We start from the raw sequence: 19,977 nt of genomic DNA on the forward strand, positions 1-19,977 counted from the left end.
GAAGCAGGATGTGCGGAATAATCACAAATCCTGTTTCTTCAATAAAAAAAAAAAAATACATTCAATCTACCAGGACAGAGTCATGACAGAACTATTTTCACAGGCTCAAGCCAAGACATGCTCCAAACATATGACGCTGCAAATTGTAACTTGGCAGGTGTTATGTGATGCAAGGACTGGACAGTGGAGGGCTGTCATGATGCCATTGGATTTAGTTTTATGGACACACACTGGCTGTTGGGTAGTGGGATTTATATCATTTTGATCATATTTTTCATTTGGTATATTTTGTCTTTTGGATGCTCTCCTGAGGGATCCCAACATCCATTAAACTTTAAAATATGAATGAACATTATTTTAAAATTGGACATTTTCAGGTGTTATGTGATGGGAGGACTGGACTAGGGAGGGCGTCAAGAGTCTGTCATGGTCTCATTGGCTTCATTTTTATGTATATTTACATGTATTTTGCATTTATTGAAGAAATGTGTACATCACGTTGTTGTTCTGTCATTTGGCTGCTCCACTGGGGGATCATTTTCAGCGGATCATCATCTGCGTATTTGATGATGCCCTTCCTTTTTGAATATATCTTTTGGGGCATTTCACCTTTACTGACAGGACACTTTAAGTGAAATGGGGAGGATACAGGGGAAGACACACAGCAAAGGGCTGGGTCGGAAGAGAACCCGCGGCTGCTGCAAGAGGACTAAAGCCTCCCTATGAGGTGAGCTTGTGAGTGCCCCACTGGATGCACTTCCTGACGCAGCCAGGGTTTCGGGAAGTGAACCACCCAGTCTATTCTGTCAACTGAGTCACACCACCCACCCCTGCCACCCTAAAAAAACAAAATAAATATCTAACTCATAATATGCACAGTTATGAATGAAGTCCCATTATAGCACTTACTCGTTCACAAACAACACAAACATCAACAGTATTGAATAATCCCCGTGATGACGAGTGTGTTTTCAGCACAGCATATTTCATCACTTTTCTTCCCAGGTCTTTTCGATGTTAAATAGGCTGCACCCGCCTGCTGCAGACTCAGAGGAATTCGCTTTTCACATTCCTCTTTTTAGTGAGAGAGTGCTGACATCCAACAAACCGGACCAAATCTCCCAGCCACACAGTTCCTTGTTTACCATATGGCTGGGTATAAATATTAATAAATTCACTTTCATATTTAATACATGTGAATGAAACCGGGCATCATTCGGATGATTCTGGGGAGAATGAATATATTGGAATAGGAATCACATGCGAAGAAACCCGGTTTTCGAGCTTGGCACATGCCTGCTGTGCAGCCTTATTGGGACAAGATACCACTGAGCTGCAACAAGCATGATTTCTTCAACTGGAATTTGTCAATCCAGGGAAATGTGTAGGCTCTGTCATGCATGTGAGACTTAAACTATGCCAGTCTGGTGTATACAGCTCTGCTTCACATTCCACACACACTCCTATTTGCCTTTTCCATGCCCGGGTTTAGAACTGAATTTAAATCAAGGTATTTTTCCCCAGCAGTGTTCCTGTTTTTTTTTTGTTTTTTTCCTTCCCTTTTTTTGTCAGAGACAATTCTGCACTGCATGAATCCTCAGGGCCTTTATCCGTTTCCTTTGAATGCGGTTTCAACCACCAGCACTTCGACTCCCACAAACCTACCCCCCTCTTCTGGCTATGTAAATATTCCATGAGCTGCTGCCCCCACACTTTGGATTGACAAGCATTCCTCACTTGAAAACTTCATCTTAAACCTGCACTACCTGTGCTTTTATTTTATAGATTGGCACATTGACATTTGAGAAAAAGGCCCTTTCTTTGCAGGTGCTGCACATTCCAATTATTGAGGAGCAACCCACGGCTTCCCTTGTTAAAGGTGTTAAAATTCCAATGAATTAGGTAAAGTTCATTATAATTTCACAGGTTCTTTTTTTCAGCATAGGGAACAAAATAAAGATGACTGATAGCGGATGAGTGTGATTCATTCAGTACAAAAAAGGCTGACAAAGGGCTCTAGAAATAGCCCAGCAGCAGTCGGGATAGAGAGCTTGTGTCCTTGTTAATCAAGGAGATCATAGGTCACCTTGGCAATTATCAATTCTGAATGCATACAATAACAAACTATCTCTCCGACAAATCACCCGTCACATTTTCATTTACGGGTCTATAATTTATTTTACCCTGCAATGAGGAAGTGAGGGGGTGGGCTGCACGAGAAATCAGACAATCTTGAAGATGCTCGGAAAAGAGCTGCTCCGTCATTAATAACAGAGACAAATATGAGTTAACCCCACAGTTTTGTCATTGGCGATATCACGCTCCATTGTCTTTTGTATTCAATCTATCAGGAAGCACTAATGAAACTCTGTCTCCTTCACTCATTTGTTCATTCACCTTTTTAAGCCTTGATCTGCTCAGATGCTGTCAAATGATTAACTTCAGATCTCGAGCATTATGCAGCTGATCTGAACGCAGCATGGTTGGATTTACTGATGATTTTGTTTCTCCAGAAACCTTTTCATTGCATTCATCTTTTAGCTGATGATACTGTAGAAATCAGAATCTTTTACAGCTCATATGTTCCGGCAATGCATTGACTTTCTTGTGAGGAAGGCTCACACAGTAATACTGACATTTCCTTAAGCTGTACTGAATCTATTTTAGTGTCGAGCAGCTTTATCATCACAAGCACTGTTTCTTCATTCATCATGTACAGTCCACATTTTCTTTGTTTTATTCTATGTGAAGCACAGTTCTTCCTATGAAAAGCCTCGCACACGCTATTTGCTCTATCTTTTGTAGCTTTTGTAGCTCCGTGGACAGCTCTGAGATACAGCTAATTAAAATTTCTATGATAAAATAATTAGCCTCCGCAGCAGACAATGGAGAGTGAAATTCTTTCGTAATCACTCAAATTAACTGATAAGAAACTTTTCAAGCATCTGGCAATTTCCTGGCGACAGGACCACAACTCTGTCACTAATTTAGACTGGCACATATAACCATCCATGCGCTGGGGGGGACACATTGGGAGGGGTGCACCCTGGACAGTTTGCTAGTCCATCACAGGAACAACATACTGAGACAAACAACATAACAACAACACAACTTCTGACTTTTCAGTTTAGTCAGAACAACAGGTATGAAAAGGGCCTTTGATCACAGTCTCAGCTTACAGATTAAAATTTGGTCCTGACGAAAAGAGGTGGTCTTGGTCCAGATCAAACTGAACCTTGGTTTGACTCTTTAGTTGTTTTTCAGGGGCCTTATTCAGACTTTTTGACCAATTACAGGAAATTGAGACAGCATTTAACAATAGAATACGGAAAAGAAGCATTAGCGGCTTGCAGGATTGTCTGTAGTCTTCGCTCTGATGATATAATGTTTGAACGAAGAGGATGTTCATTTTGCTGGTAATACCATTAAGACAGTAATACTGCTTGTTTCTATGCATTTTATTCAAAACAACTAGTAAATACAGTCGCCATTATGACAACACACTAAAGCCAGATGCAAGCCTATCTGCAAACCAACTATTGTCAAGTATAGGTGATTGTATAGGTGATGACAGGATATACCTATGAAAGTCTTAAGTATGCTCCTGATGTGAAACCGAAACTAACCGGATGAAATTTGTACATGCATGGTAACTTGGTGTACTTCCTTGGCCCGGACTTTCAGGTGTGACAGTGCCTTAAGATATTGTGTTTTATAAATGTAGGTCAATATTTTAAAAGAAATAAATAACCAAACATTAAACAACTGTTTTTATTTTTGTCTAATTAGAGGACCTCAAGGCTTCATCATTAGTTGTTAGTGTTATTACAAATGGCCATGGGACTTCTTTACTTCTAGAACAGAACCCAGCACTGGTTTTACTCTGGCTCTCTATGGGGTCTTTATAACAGTTAGTCAGACATAATAAAGACTGCAGCTTAACGTATATTACAGCAGTTAAACGCACAGTTTGAACAGTTCCTTACATTGTCTGTTTTGTTCCTCAGGCTAAAAAGATATCTCACTCCAATCTCTTTAATAAAGACTATTCTTCCCCATGCAGACCAGCCGTGCCTGGATTCAAACTATGATGAGCCATTCGTTGTTCAGAGGGGTTAATTATAGTTACATATAATGTCTCTAGAAACGTATAAATTAGAAATGATTTATATTCCATTGAAAAGCGCAATAATAGTTTGAATTATAATAACACAATTTTTTCTTCTAGCATGTCACTGACATGTTTTTTTTCCCATTAGGATATTGTGAAATTCAATGTGTGTGTGTTGTATGTGGTCAGAACTGACTGTTGCTCGGTGCCCAAACAGTGAATTGACCAGTGATCAGTTGACCTATCACAGCAGGTTTGGGCACAACTGCTCGTCCTGGGCACTTTGCATTCCCAGAGCACAATACATGAAAACCACCACCTCAGAATGTCAAATCGCCAGAGTCATAGGAAAAGCGTGTAAAGCAAACATCTTTTCAATTGAATCCCTTTAGTGTCTTTGGGTGCATTATGAAATATGTATTCAGCATGGTTTTACTGAGCAAAATAAGACCACTTCAATCAATACTGAGTCCTCCACTTACATGTTGATTGGGGAAAATGTTTTTTTAGTTTTAACTGTGACCTTGAGCATAGGGTTGGTGATTTGAATTCTGTAGTGGCTCTGCTTAATAATAAAGATTAATGCTTGGAGATTATGCTCTTGCCATGGTGAGTGAGACACACGAGAGAATTCTGAAATGCAGACGGACCATGTGCGAGGCTGTAATTGATCTGACGCGTGAGTGTTTGGTAGTAGAGAAGCATTAAACAATGCACTGCTACAAGATGAAGTGAATGAAGCAAATTGCAGACAAGATGTATTACACCAAGTGTTAATGTGATGTGTACACAGTTCAAATAAATTGCGCACTTGCTTTTTCATAGTTCTGACAAATGCAGCCTGTTATACAAAAAGAAATTTGGTTTTAAATGTATCAAACAAACATGTCCCCTCACAACACCCTGCTTATAATACAGCTCGCACATTCACCTCTAAAATTAAAAATGTCATTTGTGTACAGTCCTTTCGGGAACTGTATCACAATCGTCATCCGATGCTGCGTCACACAATTAGTGCTTTGGAGTCAACCTTGTCTGAGGAGCAATTGCCCGGATAAACCTGTCCACTGCAATGAGGCTGGCTGAAAACTGCCTGCGCCACTGGTTTCCTGCAGCTCAGCTGTCCTTTGTGATATCCATCTCATGAGTCTGGTCTGGCTTGTCAATCTGGGCTGGAGGGAGACACTGCCTCTGCTGATCACATCTGCCCAGAGAGCAGCTATCAGCAGCATGAATGGTCATGGTAAACTGTGCCTCTGTCAACACAACTAAACAGTCCATTTAAAATCGCACCACACAACTCCTTGGAGAATGTCCTACACCTGCATTTAAACTACTCTCTAACTAGTCGAACTCGCATGTGCTGTAATACAGTAGGTAAGTGAGTTTTGATAGATTCAGCACTGAGTTTTGATAGATTCAGCATAATAAGATTTGTTATCTATTTAAATATAATTTTCTGATGTGAATTTTAATGATGGAATCCTCGATATTATGTTTTTTACAAGCCCCCTCCTGTTCATATGACTGTGCACGGGCTTTGCTTAATAAATCTGTAATAATATCCGGCACGATTTACTCACCTTGCAACAGGACCTGTCAGACTGAGACCATCCCAGGAGATGAGTCACAGTGAGACAGCTGAGCGGCCAGATGCCAAAAAGTGAGATGCAAAAGTAATTTCCATTAAAGCAAAAATCCACTTTAAAAAACAGTTTATATTACTGCCATAAACTTGGACAGTGAAATCTAAACTTGTGTCCGAGACCATATTTCTTCTGAAACAGATGAAAGCCAGCCAATTCTTCAATTTGTCATCAAAGCAAAACTCTCCATGTCCGCCCCATTAACACTGAATAGGAGTCAGTAGCCATGGTGACGTTCAGAGGAGGGAGATATTCCCCAGTCGAGCATTTCTATGAAATTAAGCTCATTAATATGTAGCGGTTAAAGGAAATGTCCCCACGAGCCCACAAAGTCACCTCCTGGTTGATGGAGCAGCTCATGTCTTCTCATGATATCATTGATTTGGTTTTGACCTTTTCAAAAACAATAGCCTTATGCTCATGTTGTATGTATTTATTGCTTTGCCAGATATCTTGAAAATAACAAAGGGGCTTTCGGGTGGATTATGACTTAATGATGACCTGTCAGCTGCCACCCTTTGATCAGCTGGAGGCATTCACAATGAAAGAGCCAGTGTGATGATGAAAAGTGTTGTTTTAAGTCGAAAAATAAAATTGGCCGTACATTGCTCGGCATTGCGCTCCGAATGGGGGGAAGAGACTGGATGGTGTGTGACGGGTGTGTAAATCTGCAGGTGTCAGCCCCGGCCGTCGAAACCCACCAAACATTCTCAATGGAGCTGATGAGCCCTAGAAAAAGCCATCAGGGTCCCCCCGCCCCCCCTGTGTGGAGGGGAGGCCACCTGTGGTATTCTACAGATGTGCATTGGAGGAGCATCAGACTCCCTTCTGTGAGTAGTGGGATATATTAATGGGGTAATCTCCTGTGTACATCTCCGAGGGAGCTGCTGAGGAACACCTCTAAGAAGTCCCGTTCTTTCCTCTTGGGGCCTGCGCAGGTGTGCTAATACGATATCAAAGCTGTCTGCTGCACTTATTCTGCACAAGAGATGACTGGTGAGATGAATTAGAAGGGTCCCTCCTCTCTTTTTAATGACAAGGCCTCCTCTCCATTTCTCAGCGCTCCAATCATGCGGACAACTCGCCGTGGCTCTACTCCAGCCAGGTCCCCAGCATGAGGATGACCCATCAGTCTGCCTCGCGTTCCGTGAGCCAATCTGCTGGGATGATAAATGATAACCAGGAGCTCGGTGCTGCTGGCCCTGTCAGAGGAGATTTCGGACGGGAGGGATGATGGGGCTGCCACACCGAAAGCGTGGCGCAGGCTCACAGCAGGCACAGAGCGCAGGATCCAGTGCCACCAATTAATGTTTGTCTTAGTTCAACCCGGATAACCAGAGTGTGAGAGACGCCATGTGGGCAAAGCGCTGCCCCCGACAAATATCAGCCCAGCGAATGTGCAGCACTCCTGGGAGCAGGAGGAAAGCTGCAAGGTATTAGGTGATTATGGACCAACCAACAGCAACAATTAGTCTGCTGTACCTTTGGGAATCATCACCTGGGAGAACAAGCTTCGAACAAGAAAATAAACCAGAGAAACACTTTTATTCCTTTACCCAGCACTGAATCTAAACAGACACTTGCAGATTCCTGTGATAAATAAGAGATGAGGCTTCAAACGAGACAGAGCACCCCTAAAAATAATAACACACCTCAACAGTAGGACGAATTAGAGCATAATAATGTCCTGAAATCTCACAGAGGACTTACTTTCTCAGACTCCTTCCTGCCATGCTGCTCGACATTCCCCCTGCCCTCTGCCATGTCTGCATCACTACAGCAGGTCTGTGTGGAAATCGCTGCCATCTGGAAATCACTCTAACAGCAGAGGGTGCCAAAGCTTTTTAGTTTTTACATTTCCCAGGCACACCAAATCTCACTGCTTTTAAACCTCCCCGTTTAGGCAGAAGATTATGTTTCTATTTCACTATTAAAAGAAACACAGTTTGCTCGGTCGAACCAGTTGGACTCTTTTAATCGGGGGGGGGGGGGGGCTACATAAGACGTCAATGTCAAATGAAGCGTCAACACAACATTACATAATCCATAGTAGCTGCTCTCTATCAACACATGACACTAGTTTTACTCCCAGGTACTTAGAAAGCTAATTTACCAGGCCTATGTTTACTTCATGTGATTTGATTTACTCATTCATGAGATGTCCTTTCTTTCTTTCTTTCTCTTTTTCTTTCTATCTTTTCCATTACAATTAATGTCAATGCAATATTTTTATCTCAACCTACAGTGCCAGCTGTAATCAGGGTTGGTAGCATCAGATCAAATTCCTAAAATTACAAACTTTAATATAATGTTAAACTATAATTTAACATTATATTAAATATTGCATTTTATTATTTCAATGTAATTGACTAATGAAAACTGTGTCTGAAACAAAGATGCAGGTTAAAGCAGCAGCATTCCCTCCTGGCAATACCACCATCAGTTCAACTTAAAAAATGTGCAACAGAAAAGGTCTATGTCCACTGCAGCTTGTAAAAGCCAAATATAAAGTTGAAAGACCTCAAATAAAGACCTCAAATTTAAAATCAAAAAGGGATAAACTTCAAGGTAAGTTTACTTCTCTGTTAGCTAGCCAATGTTGTAAAAATAATGATTGATTGACTTTATTTATCTTTCTTTTTTTGCATTAGCTTCAATTTTCTCAAATCATTTGAGTCTTCATAAAAGCAACAGGAGTTTAGCTCACAAATTTAAAATTGAAATGCTAAAAAGTGCACTTTATTTGCATTGAAATGGTTTTGTAATGACCAAAGCGTGCAATATTTTCTGAAATAAACCAAAATTACACTGTTTAGATTACATGTTTTGTAATCAAATAGATAATGTAACTAATGCCATATAATTTCTATTAAATAACCAACTAACATCCATTCCTGATCATTAGAGCTCACACTGTTAAGATTTCAGCCTTTGCCATTAACCAAACTTTTTCTTCTTCATGCTGTTGTGGAAAAACACTTTTCAGTCACACCGCAGTGAGATGAAATGAATTACGACTGTATTCACAGTACCTGCTCTGTGTGCTGCTGACCCTGGAGTGAAAGCCTCTCACCATCTGTTATGAGGGAGAGAAACAGGGAGAGAGAGCAAGAAGATGTAGCAGTGGAGTATTAAACATGTTTTGAGTGTGTGTAAAAAGAAATAAACAATATCTGCTGAATTCGTGTTAGTGTTGTCAAAAATAAAGTAATTATGTAATTTTTCACTTACATAAAAATTTCATGGTGCTAATTATTCAGTTTGTTTTAGGTCATCACAATACCACAGTGCCTGCACATCTGTTCACATCTTATTAGTTTTCACACTGCTTCAGCTCAGGTGAGTAACTTTATCTCCTGATAGTGCATCCTGTATGATTTGAGGCCCCTGCGTGCTGAGCTGACTGTACGTTAATTCTGTCGGTAGGAATGAGCATCTCTCTGACATTTAAACCACAGGGACCCAGCGATATGTTGGCAGTGAGAACACAGTACATGCACCATAAAAATATATGCAGAGACTCTGTACACATAGAATATATAACGGCATAATCTGAAGATTGTCTCAGGAATCTTGAGTTTCGAGTGCCAAATGATCTTGCGAAGCAGAAGGCTGGCCGGCAATCGCAAGTGACAGATGTCTGATATGTTTGGCATGGATTAGCTAAAAGCTTATTTCTGCACCTTCCCCATCGCTGGAGCACAGACTCCTCAGACAATTCACCGGTTTCCAAATTTTGTGCAGCCCATGAAGCGCTCAAGCGACAGAAATGGAAGGTTGTCCAAGTTGTGCATCTACCTCTATTAAAAAAAAAGAAAAGAAAAGGGTGGATCGCATTTCAAGGTCAAAGAGGGAAAATAAAAAGAATTTTCAAAATGGAAGATAGTTCTTGAACACTTTTGTTTGCTAGTCATAAATAGTCGTGAAAGATCCACCTGTCAACATTGACCTTATCAGTCATTGATATTGATAAATGCAATTACAATGGTCCAATATCCTCATGGTATCAGACATAACAGAATACATATTAGTATCTGACCAATTTTTTTTCACAACAATGTCTAAAGAGGTCTGATGAATCCCTTTCCACTGATGCAGAGTATAAAGCTCTATCCACCTCACATAATGTTCCATCCAGCATCGCCCACAGTGATGGCCAGTCAAATTGGATTAAGCTGAGGTGGCTCGGGGCTTCTCTGCAGCTGCTGCTGTTTGATATGGGGTTTAGGTGTGCTGCTAGTGTTAACTTGGCCAGACTTAAAAGACTCGCAGAGACACATTAATATTTTATATGAAACTACAGACTACCATGCCAGTGAGTCTTTGGCCCTTACAAAAACGGGAACACTATAATATGGTGTGATTATGTAGTCCTGCAGTGTCAGTCTGTCAGAGCAGGACAGTGAGGAAATTCATTTTAATGCAGTGTGGGTTTTATGACTCATCAGTGCAGGTGTCAGCACTAAAAATGTGTTTACTAAACAGGAACACCAACATTATCAGAGTAAATGAGAATTAAAAATGTAACTGCAGCCTTTCTTTCCTTGCTTTAGGGTTTTACGCATTTCTTACTTTTCTTGATGTTTCTGCCTATTGAGTTCATGTTTAGAAACATTTCCTGGTGAGAGTCTGACAGGGAAAGAAATCAGCCAATGACATGTGCTTCATTGTGATGGAGGGCATACGTTATATATATACAGGATACCAACAGAAGGCAGCCAACCATGTGGCTACGACCATCGCCAAAACCTGATATCATTGCCATCTGGAGTGCCATTTATGTCAACGTAGAATACATAAATAAATGTGCAAATAACTGAATATGCCTATAAAAAGAAATAGGACTTATGAAATACATCCTGAAATAATAAACGAGGCAATAAATCTCTCTCTCAAATGTGTTGTTGTTTTTTTTTTTACTTTTATTTCCCAATGTCTGATTCCTAATTCATTTTCCAGCTCTCATTATTTACAACTGGCTTCAAAACCTAGTGTCGGCCCTTTAAGGTCAGTGCTGTACTGGCTGCATTGACCATAGACTGTATTTAAAGATGGACAGGCATGATGGCTCCCCCAAAAGTGAAGCCAAAGTTACCCCTTGGTGGCTGGCTGCAGTATATCCAGCCTCCACCATGTTAATGGTTGGGAGATGGTCCAAACTAATGTTTTCCATAAATATTGTCATTGTCAGTTTAAAGTAGGTCGTATCATTCATATTCATTTCTGGACAGTGGGAGGAAGTGGAAACATTTCATCCATCTTCATGTCTTTGAACCTTGACAAATATTTTATGTATATGTATATTTTTTGGAATTTATTCTCGACCTGTTTATGTTCCCAGCTTTGTGTGTGTATGTGTGTGTTTAGACAACATAGACCAAACATGTTTTCATTAACTTAATACATGTCAGTATCTTGTGTTTTGGATTTTGACTTCAAACTTGTTTCCTGATTTACTTTAAATTTACTTTGTGTGTCTGCTTGTTTTACTTCCTGTCTTCGACTGGTTTCCTGCTTCTGTGATTGTCTGTCCCGCCCCCAAATGTGTTTCACCTGTGCCCTCTCGTTCAAGCCTCCATTTTTGTTTGCAGTCTCTCTGCTCTCTGCTCTTGTCATTCATTTATGTCAATTTGTCTCCTGTGGTCCTTCCATGTTTCCTCGTGTTTCCTTTCCTGAGTTCTGCCTGCATTTGGAGTTTCATGTATCTGAGTTCCTGCCAACCTGCAAACAGAGACTGTAAGTGTCTATTTGAATTAACCATTTCTGCTTTGCCTGTCTCATATGCTGTCTACACTGTGAACTACACATTCAGCTAGAGGTCAACAGTCATAAACATGAGACCAGTGTACGACTACACTGGATAACTTTGGTAAAGAGGTAGAACATTTTTTTCTATTGTTTTCCTTTACTGACACAGTGTTTTACTGTCCTGTATAATTAAAAGGGTTTGTGTACAGTGCAAACATTAAATATGTAAAACAGCCTGTGCTTAAAGTCTGGTTGATTTGTGTTAATCAGGGATGCGGTGCACACTGTGGCCACATTCTGTCAGGAACAACGTGAAGAAAATCCTAAAATTAAAATGGATTTGGTGCATTTTTACCTCCTGTGTTAGAGACTGAATGTCAACCTTTTATGAAAACTGTCTCACGAATGAACTTTCAGTTTATTGATTTATATTCTAATGTGCCAGTAGAGGTGAGTCTTCTGAACATGAAATGTGACTTCACCTAAAATCTGAAAGGCACGCATGAGTTACATAGTGAGGTTGGTAGCTCCGCTTCCAAAACTCCTTGTATCATGCAAAATTCATCACCACTGTTTTGGTGGCATCACATGCAGCAGTTGTATAACAGTACGGCTCCAATGAAAATGTCCTCGGGTAAGATTTAAATAATTTCAAATGTATCACAACACGTGATAAAATGCTAAGAGACAGGAGTCTGGTGGTTATTCTGATCCTACTTCACAGCAGAGATGCAACTAGCTGTTGCAGGTCAATAGGGTTATAAATCACACAAAAATCCACATTAAAGTGGTGTTTGTAGTGTTAACTTTGTGATCATCCACTACTGTAAGAAATGTTTGATCACACAAGAGAGAAAGAATATGTATGTACATTTATACACATGAATAATATATTGCTTATATTATATACCAGAGGGGAAAAATGAGGAAAAAGCAGAGAATTTGTTTTAAAATAAAGATTGTTTACAACCCTTAACACCCACGTAATGATTAAAGATACATTTAATGAATTGAGATCTGCATGTCAGAGGTGCTTTCTTTAATGCTAACTATGCTCAATTGGGAGGGTAATGAATTTTCTGGAACATTAACATGGGTCAGGTTTAAGTCAGGGCTCTTTATCTTGTTTACAGCAAAGTGAGTGAGTGAATAGTTACCCACCTATAGCATCGTATCTTGACGAAATGGGAACATTTCCTCTATTGTTATTTCAAAACATAAATATGAAACCTCTCTTACATGAATGAGCAATTATGTACATATGCAGCAAGTTTCCCTATTCAGTGATGCTGTATTGCAGGACATTGCAAAGCAAATACACGAGTGTACAAGTTTCAGACTTTTTTTTCTTGATTAAAGGTTGCATTTGCTGAACTCTCCAAATGTTATAATTCCTGTTGTATTATCTGTCGGCTGGTGCTTTTAATTTCTCATCAAGTAATGGAAAAACAGATCAATCATCCAATGAACTATATTAAAATGCTTGAATCTAAAACAAAATTGGAATATTGTAAGTTAAAATCTCTACCTGTTTCACTGTGTGCCTCTTAAGACATCTTGCAGGTCATTTTGCAATATTTAAATAAAATGTCTTTTGATTGGTACCTAAATGTGATTTTTTTTTTTTTTTACTAAAATTATAGTGCACACACCTGTTTGGCCTAAGTGATGTTACATCTTCCAGCCAGGATAAGTGAACAAGATATGTGGGGATGCGAGCAAGAAAACCTGCAAATAATACAGGTAAAGCCGACTTTTTCACAATCTTCTGCACATGAAGTAGACTTTTCAGGGTTCATTAGGTCAAAGAAAAACAGTGTGTATAATCACTCTCTGTATCTGTTAAAATGGGGATGAAATACTCAATGGTGAGATTTCTGCACAGGAAGATGATGAGAGGCGGAAAGAGAATGAAGAAATATTATAGAAGTCCGAAACTAATACTGAAGAATGCTGAGAAAGAGCAGTGTTTCATACAAAAGTTAAGATGTTAGCTGGAGGACAAGAAGATAAACAATAGGTAGTTTTTGTAGGGGTTTCAGAAGAGAGATGAAAGTCGTGGTGGATTTTTTAATTTGAAAATACAAAATACAATGACTTATATGCTCACCTCAATAGACAAAACCAGCAGGAGCTAAAACACTGACAACGGCTGTGCATTATATTCTAAAAATGGCAATTTGAAGGGATATTGAGGTTGAGACAGCTGTCTTTGTTACATGATTTAAAACTATTACGTGACGTAAACACTGTCTTTTATCGTGTTTTTGAATTTGTTGAATACAAAAGTTGCGACGAGGTGAGAGCAACTCTACCAGGTGATATTGAAGATGACTTAACATCAGGGTTGCCACAGGTTTTAATTGGACAGTTTGAGCTGAGTACACTGGCCTTATAGGCCCTTTATTGACTTTCTAGAAAGTCTCCTGTTAACTATGCTGACCGGTGTACGAGCAGGCATTGCATTAGACTTAATAAACCTAACTCTGCTCTGGTGCATATCACAGTTTCTTTCAGCACCATAAATATGTCAGGTATTTAAACCACAATGTTTCTCAAGAAATGATTCTGCTGTTTTATATGTGCAAAGTATAGTCATCTGCTCTCCACGCTGAAGGCAATTAAATGCAAAGAAACTATGTTGTTGTATCACACTTGAGTTTACATCAATTTCACATATTATTTCCATGTTTGAATATTTTGTGTTTCTGTGTTCCATATCTTTTCAGGCAGTCTTGCATTGAACTTCAGTGGAGACTATTTAAGCATCACAGGGAAATATCTGTATGTCACTGATAAGGCCTCACTGTGATATGCATCAGAAAGGCATTTGAGTCTGGTGGATCAATAACTGCGGATGTTCTGCCGGCACGCAACCACCAATCTTTAAGACGGGGGGCTTACTATGGCACGATTGACAAATTAGGTCTGCGGGGTCTAATGACTAAAAGATAAAGGGATAAAAGATGAGCAGAGGCTTGGTTAGTCTAGAGTTTGAACATTTATTATTCGCCAAAAATAAAAACAACATTCAAAAAAGATAAAGTTGTATGGTGATTTACATTTCTGTAAATCTGGGCAAATGTAGATGTTGTAGATGTAGATGATAAATGTGTAATTAATGTAGCCAAGCAGAAGCAGATTTACTTCACACCTATGTCACATGTTAAAAAAACACAAGACTTCTAGGTCAGAATACTTTTTTTCCTAAGGTGTTAAAAACTAGAATCTGATTACTGGACATCTCTGAGAACTGTAAACATTTACTGAGTGAACAACATCTTCTGTTCTTCAAAATGTTACTTTAAATACAAAAAGATTCCAAGTGTAGAAAAAGCAGTTGACACTTTTTTTGTTGTAATGGATCAACAGTTATTCTTTCACAAAGATGTATAAACCATCAGACTCAAACTGTTAGCACACGAGGGATATTAATAAATAGTCTTCTGCACTGGAAAAAAATGATCTGCAGTTATCTGTGTTGTACACTTTGCTAAAGAATACAGTGTCATACAAATAATAGAACATAATATATATTTTAGATTAAATAGACAAGCCCACAGCTGCACAGTTCACATGTCCTTCTTGGAGATTAGGTTTACAAAGGGAGAGTGTAGTTTTACTGTCTGTTTTCCAGCTTTGTTTTTACCCAGTATATTAACATTCAGTATTTGACCAGTTTCATGAGCCACGGGGGGGGTCAACTGTTTTGCTCAAAGGCACCTGTATTTTCCAGGTTCTCATTAGTGTTACACTTACAAGCTATTAAAATGTGCACAAAGGTGGTTTTGAAAGGCAAAAGCCTCTATCTTAGCCATCTGGCACGTACAACAGCAGAGGAAACTGTGACCCATATGAAAGATTTTGCTGGAGAAGTGCTGAGTAGCATCTGCTCACTGTGAAAATGCCTTGGGTCCTTCACATGACATGACAAATTACACTGGGCAGTTTACATTTAATTATCCACTTCAGTGCTCATCCCAATGAAGAAGTAGAGGAAATGGGGAAACTCTTTTACACGTTTTAAACAAGTTTTTTCCCCTCTCCACCTTAACCATTTGCAAATTGACTTTATGTGATTAAGAGCTGTTTGGGCAGGAGCACTAGCAGGGATCAGGTTGAGTTTGTTTTGGGTGTTTTTTGGGATGAAACAAATGTTGACATCCACATCCAAGGAAAAAGTGGTGAAATGTCCTTATTGTCATGGCATTGTCAAATTAAACCTTTAAACAAACTGCACCACTTTTTGAAGCCTTTATCAGTCAGAACACCATTATTCTAATTTCCAGATCAGAATGGTAAACATTAGCATCAGTAGATATGATACATATATAAAGAGTAAATGTTTTTCTTATGCCTCCACACCAGCAAGCCATGGCTGGATGAATCACATTTTCTCGGTTGTTCATCCGCCCCATTCTTGTGAACACACTATCTCAAGAACACCTTAAAGGGAATTTCTTTGAATTTGGTGCAAACGTCCAGTTACTCAAGGTTACTCTCACAAAAATCATTACTTTGCCTTGTGAACACAATAACTCAGGGATACCTCCATAGAAACCTTTCAAATGTAGGACACATGCTCGTTTGGACTCTTGGATGAGCTGATTAGAATTTTGGTGGTCGAAAGTCAAGATCACTGTGACTTCATGTTCTTGTGAATCTGATATATCAAGAACACCCCTAGAACTTTTATTACATCTGGCACAAACCTTTTTTTCTGATAAACGGAAACGGTGGTCAAAGGTCAAGGTCACAGTGGCCTGTTTTTGGCTTCTTGAACAAGTCTGCCTTTAGGGAACTGAATAAGTCTGATCAGACATTAACCAGTTGGAGTAGGAGTGCTAATGTGAGTCGGTATAATTCTAGTTTTTGTTTTATTAAGAATACCTTTGAACCCGTTTGATGGTGATAAAGCGTGAACTTTGCCTAGTTAGTTTTCTGCCAGATGGAGGAATACTGTACATTTCCTTTTGAGTTGCAGCTGGCAGCGTTTTTAGAGAAGAGCAGATTTATTCAGTGGTTGTTGGCCACCCTGACAGAGATCAAATGAATGATGTTCTGAGTTGTATAAAAGCTGGCTGCTCTGACTATCTAACTTCTGAAACACAGATAATGTTGTATTTTCCAGCAAGGAATGTGATTATATCTCAGTATCACAGATTAGACACAGTTTTAGCTCTTTGTCATGTGCAGATGTGGTTGGCAGCTATCAGCGAAATCTCAATAGCTCTCTGGCCAGCATATCTTTTTGTAACATACATTTTAATGTGCTGCTGTCCAGCTTCTTCTCATAACTCTTGTAGTTATTTTGATGCAATTCATTATGGTCTTGTTAATCAACGCCAACAAAAGCTGAATAAGGTTACGATCCAAGGTAGTTTTCTGTAGCCTTTAGGAACTCCTTATAGTCTGTAGCATAAGTGTGGAGAGCCACAAGGTAAGATGTAGAACTACAGACCAATATATTTAGTTTTTTATCATCCAGGGAAAATTCAGCTCTTTTGTGTGCATCCTACCACTGGAATGCCTCGGCAGAATGTAAACTGACAACATTTACTCAAGTAGTTTTGAGGCACTTGTGTTTTGGTTAATTTCCCTTAATGCTGCTTATTATTTCTACTTTAGCACAATTCACAGAGAAACATTGTGTTTACACATCTCTGCTTTTATTTAATACCAACAGTTACTAGTATTTTTTTCCAGTTTAAATGCATGTATGTTGTGGATGTATGACATATGTTATGAATTACAATGCATTGCTTGAATTATTCAACAGTACATGAAGCATTGAAATAAGCTGTGTGTGCTTACACTCAAAATCAATAGGCATGCACTTGATGATAATATTTAGATCAACGTGCATGAAGGAAGTATTATTAGTAACTTGTACGTATCATATATACAACAACTATTCTGTGTTATCTTCAAATTTAATTGCTGCAGTTTTAGAAAATTGTTAATTTTTGTCATTTGTTTGTATTTTATATCTTGTTTAAACCTTGAGGAACATGGTAAAGTTTTTGTAGGCGCAGTACTTGTCACTTCAAAAAGCCTTTCATCAGCAATATTTGTGGATAGTCTGGGACAGTGTATTCCCTCCATTTACTTCAGTGAAATCAGGCTTTTCTGAAAGTAAAACATAAATCTGGGTCAGCACATATAGCTCATTACTTTTCATGCTATAGCCACAATAGGCTGCACAAAAGGATTCAAAGAGCATACACAATAGATAGTGGGCCTGCTCTATGCTGAGACAGAAGGTGAGTCACAGCAGGAGCTTCCACTGTTGCCAGGGATTGAGGTCAGCCGAGTATCTCCAGGTGGCACAGGTCCTTCCCCGAGGATACAGTGCTGCTTGTATCTGGACCAAGGTTAGCAACAGTGGCCCTGGGGGGCATAATGGGACATTAATTTTTAATGTAAACTAGCCCATCTATAGTTGTGGGTAGGAGGTGATGAGTGGTGTACTTGACTCTACATGCAGTCGTGTAAACGTTGTAGGTGCCGGTTGGTTTTTATGTTTTTATATTCCTTCTTTGTTATTCATTCCTGGAGATCCAGTGGCGGGAAGGAGACAAACAGGTCTAGCTTTTATCCAATGAGAACTGAAGCTTTTTGAGCGGCTCAGTGGCTGCAGTGTTAAAATAACAATATTTACTAGGTCCCAGGAGTGAGAGGCATAAACAGATAATACCTGTTGAAGGAGGATAAAAAAGCATATAGACTCAGAATGGGGACAACAATGTTGATCACTGGCTTTTTTTTCATTTGGGAGGGAAATATTTAATAAAAATCCCTTTTTATGGCTCTTTATGAACAGACCAGCTGAATAAACAGCAAGTAAGTGTAGATAATTAAATAAGTCCACCAACAAGTATAATATAATGTGCTAGAATTTTCCATTTAATTCTTTTCACAGCTGTGATGATTCAGCAAAGTCTTTAAAGCTGCTGTTCTTCTTTTACTTCAACTAATGTTTTAACTTCCTGCCTGGTGATTACAAGGGTCGCATGTACCTGCTCAGAGCTTTTTCCTTTTTGAATTCAAAAGCGCACAACATTTACCAATGATTGATTTAAAAAAAAAAAAAGTGAGATTCAAGGGAAACATAAGCTGTCAAAGAAGTCCACAGTGGTGACAGACTTCCTTTTTGAAGTAACTAATTTGTGATGGACACATTTCCACCGCTTCCTCAAACATAAAGAACAGGATCTCGCAGTACACAGTCATCAGTTTGTTAACATTTATCTTAACTTTACCTTCACCTCACAAACTGGGAACAGAAAATGTGTAGAAATGCTCTATAGAAGTAAAAACTTCTGCTAGGAAATATAATCTCTACTTGCAGCGTTCCAGCTGCCAGTTACCACAGTGAATCATATTGAACTGCAGTCACTGGAACCACAAGCACGAAGCAGCAAACATGTCTTCTGTCATGTTCACTTCCTGTTCTACCTTTTGTGATAAAAGCATTTGAATATTTATCTCTGAGTCACTAAAATGTAGAGAAACGGCTGAAGACAGAATTATGTTACAAGCATAAAATAGAAATAGTTGCTGAGCAACAGAAGTACGAAAGAATGTTAGACCAAATATCACTTACAAATAGAAAATATAATAATTGGTTATTTTATACAATTAGGCAGCAACACCAAAACTCTACATCATATTGACCTTATATCCTACTGTATTGGAGCTGTGGAGTTACCATGGTAACAAGGGCACTGGGAGGGGTTAAAAGTGGATGTTTTGCTGACACCCGGAAGTTCTCTGTGTTCAGTTTGTAAATAAACACACATCGAGAGGTGCAGAAAACGAGAAATCTCCAGAGTATTATTAGATTAGATATTTACTTGATGTAAACACTCTACGTACGTTCTCAAATTCAACATGTAGATTATCTTTTCTAATGCAAGCTTTGACAACATCTTCCAGATCCATAGTACTTGGTCTGTGAATGTTTTTCCATTACAATTCATGTTGTGCCATATTTGCTGCAAGGTTTCATTTTACTTCTTATGGATCCGTCATTTGTTGGAGGAAGATTATGTTATTCCTTTGTTTGTAAGGACACAGTGGTGATGTCCTCAGCTACATTTCTGAGGATTAAATGTCTTTATATTGCACAATATGCTCATATTGCACATGTTTTGTTTATGTTGATTTAGATATATATTAGTCTTCTTGTCTTTAAATGTCAGATATGCAAAAAATAAAATAAATCAATTTACAATGAAAGGGATATAGAATTCTCCTAAATCCTCCTTTGCACTTTACAGATGGTGCTTTGTGTGAGTGCAATATGACGAGACAACACTTTTGAGAAAATCCTCATGTGCTGCCGAAATTGTTCAAAATTATTCTGCACAAGATGCAAATTATTTCACAATTTATTATGTGTATCTCATTTCCATATGTGGATCATTCTGTGTAGTTATCTTGTAGAAAGGCTGTGACCTAACTAAAACT

The 19,977-nt window shown here is 38.9% G+C and overlaps 1 protein-coding gene across 2 annotated transcripts in view; it reads left to right on the top strand.

Annotated features, from left to right (window-relative positions):
• The first annotated feature begins 11,294 nt into the window (after window positions 1-11,294).
• eys (eyes shut homolog) overlaps window positions 11,295-19,977 on the top strand; it is a 188,816-nt gene continuing 180,133 nt past the window's right edge. The window contains exons 1-2 of one of the 2 annotated variants that reach the window (XM_069538391.1): window positions 11,295-11,493; window positions 13,149-13,248. The gene's annotated coding sequence lies outside the window, so the exon portion shown is untranslated. The remainder of the gene's footprint in view (window positions 11,494-13,148; window positions 13,249-19,977) is intronic. The other variant, XM_020092694.2, reaches the window with a different exon arrangement.

This window comes from Paralichthys olivaceus, chromosome 14, assembly GCF_024713975.1.
Source record: "Paralichthys olivaceus isolate ysfri-2021 chromosome 14, ASM2471397v2, whole genome shotgun sequence".
Lineage (NCBI taxonomy): Eukaryota > Metazoa > Chordata > Actinopteri > Pleuronectiformes > Paralichthyidae > Paralichthys > Paralichthys olivaceus.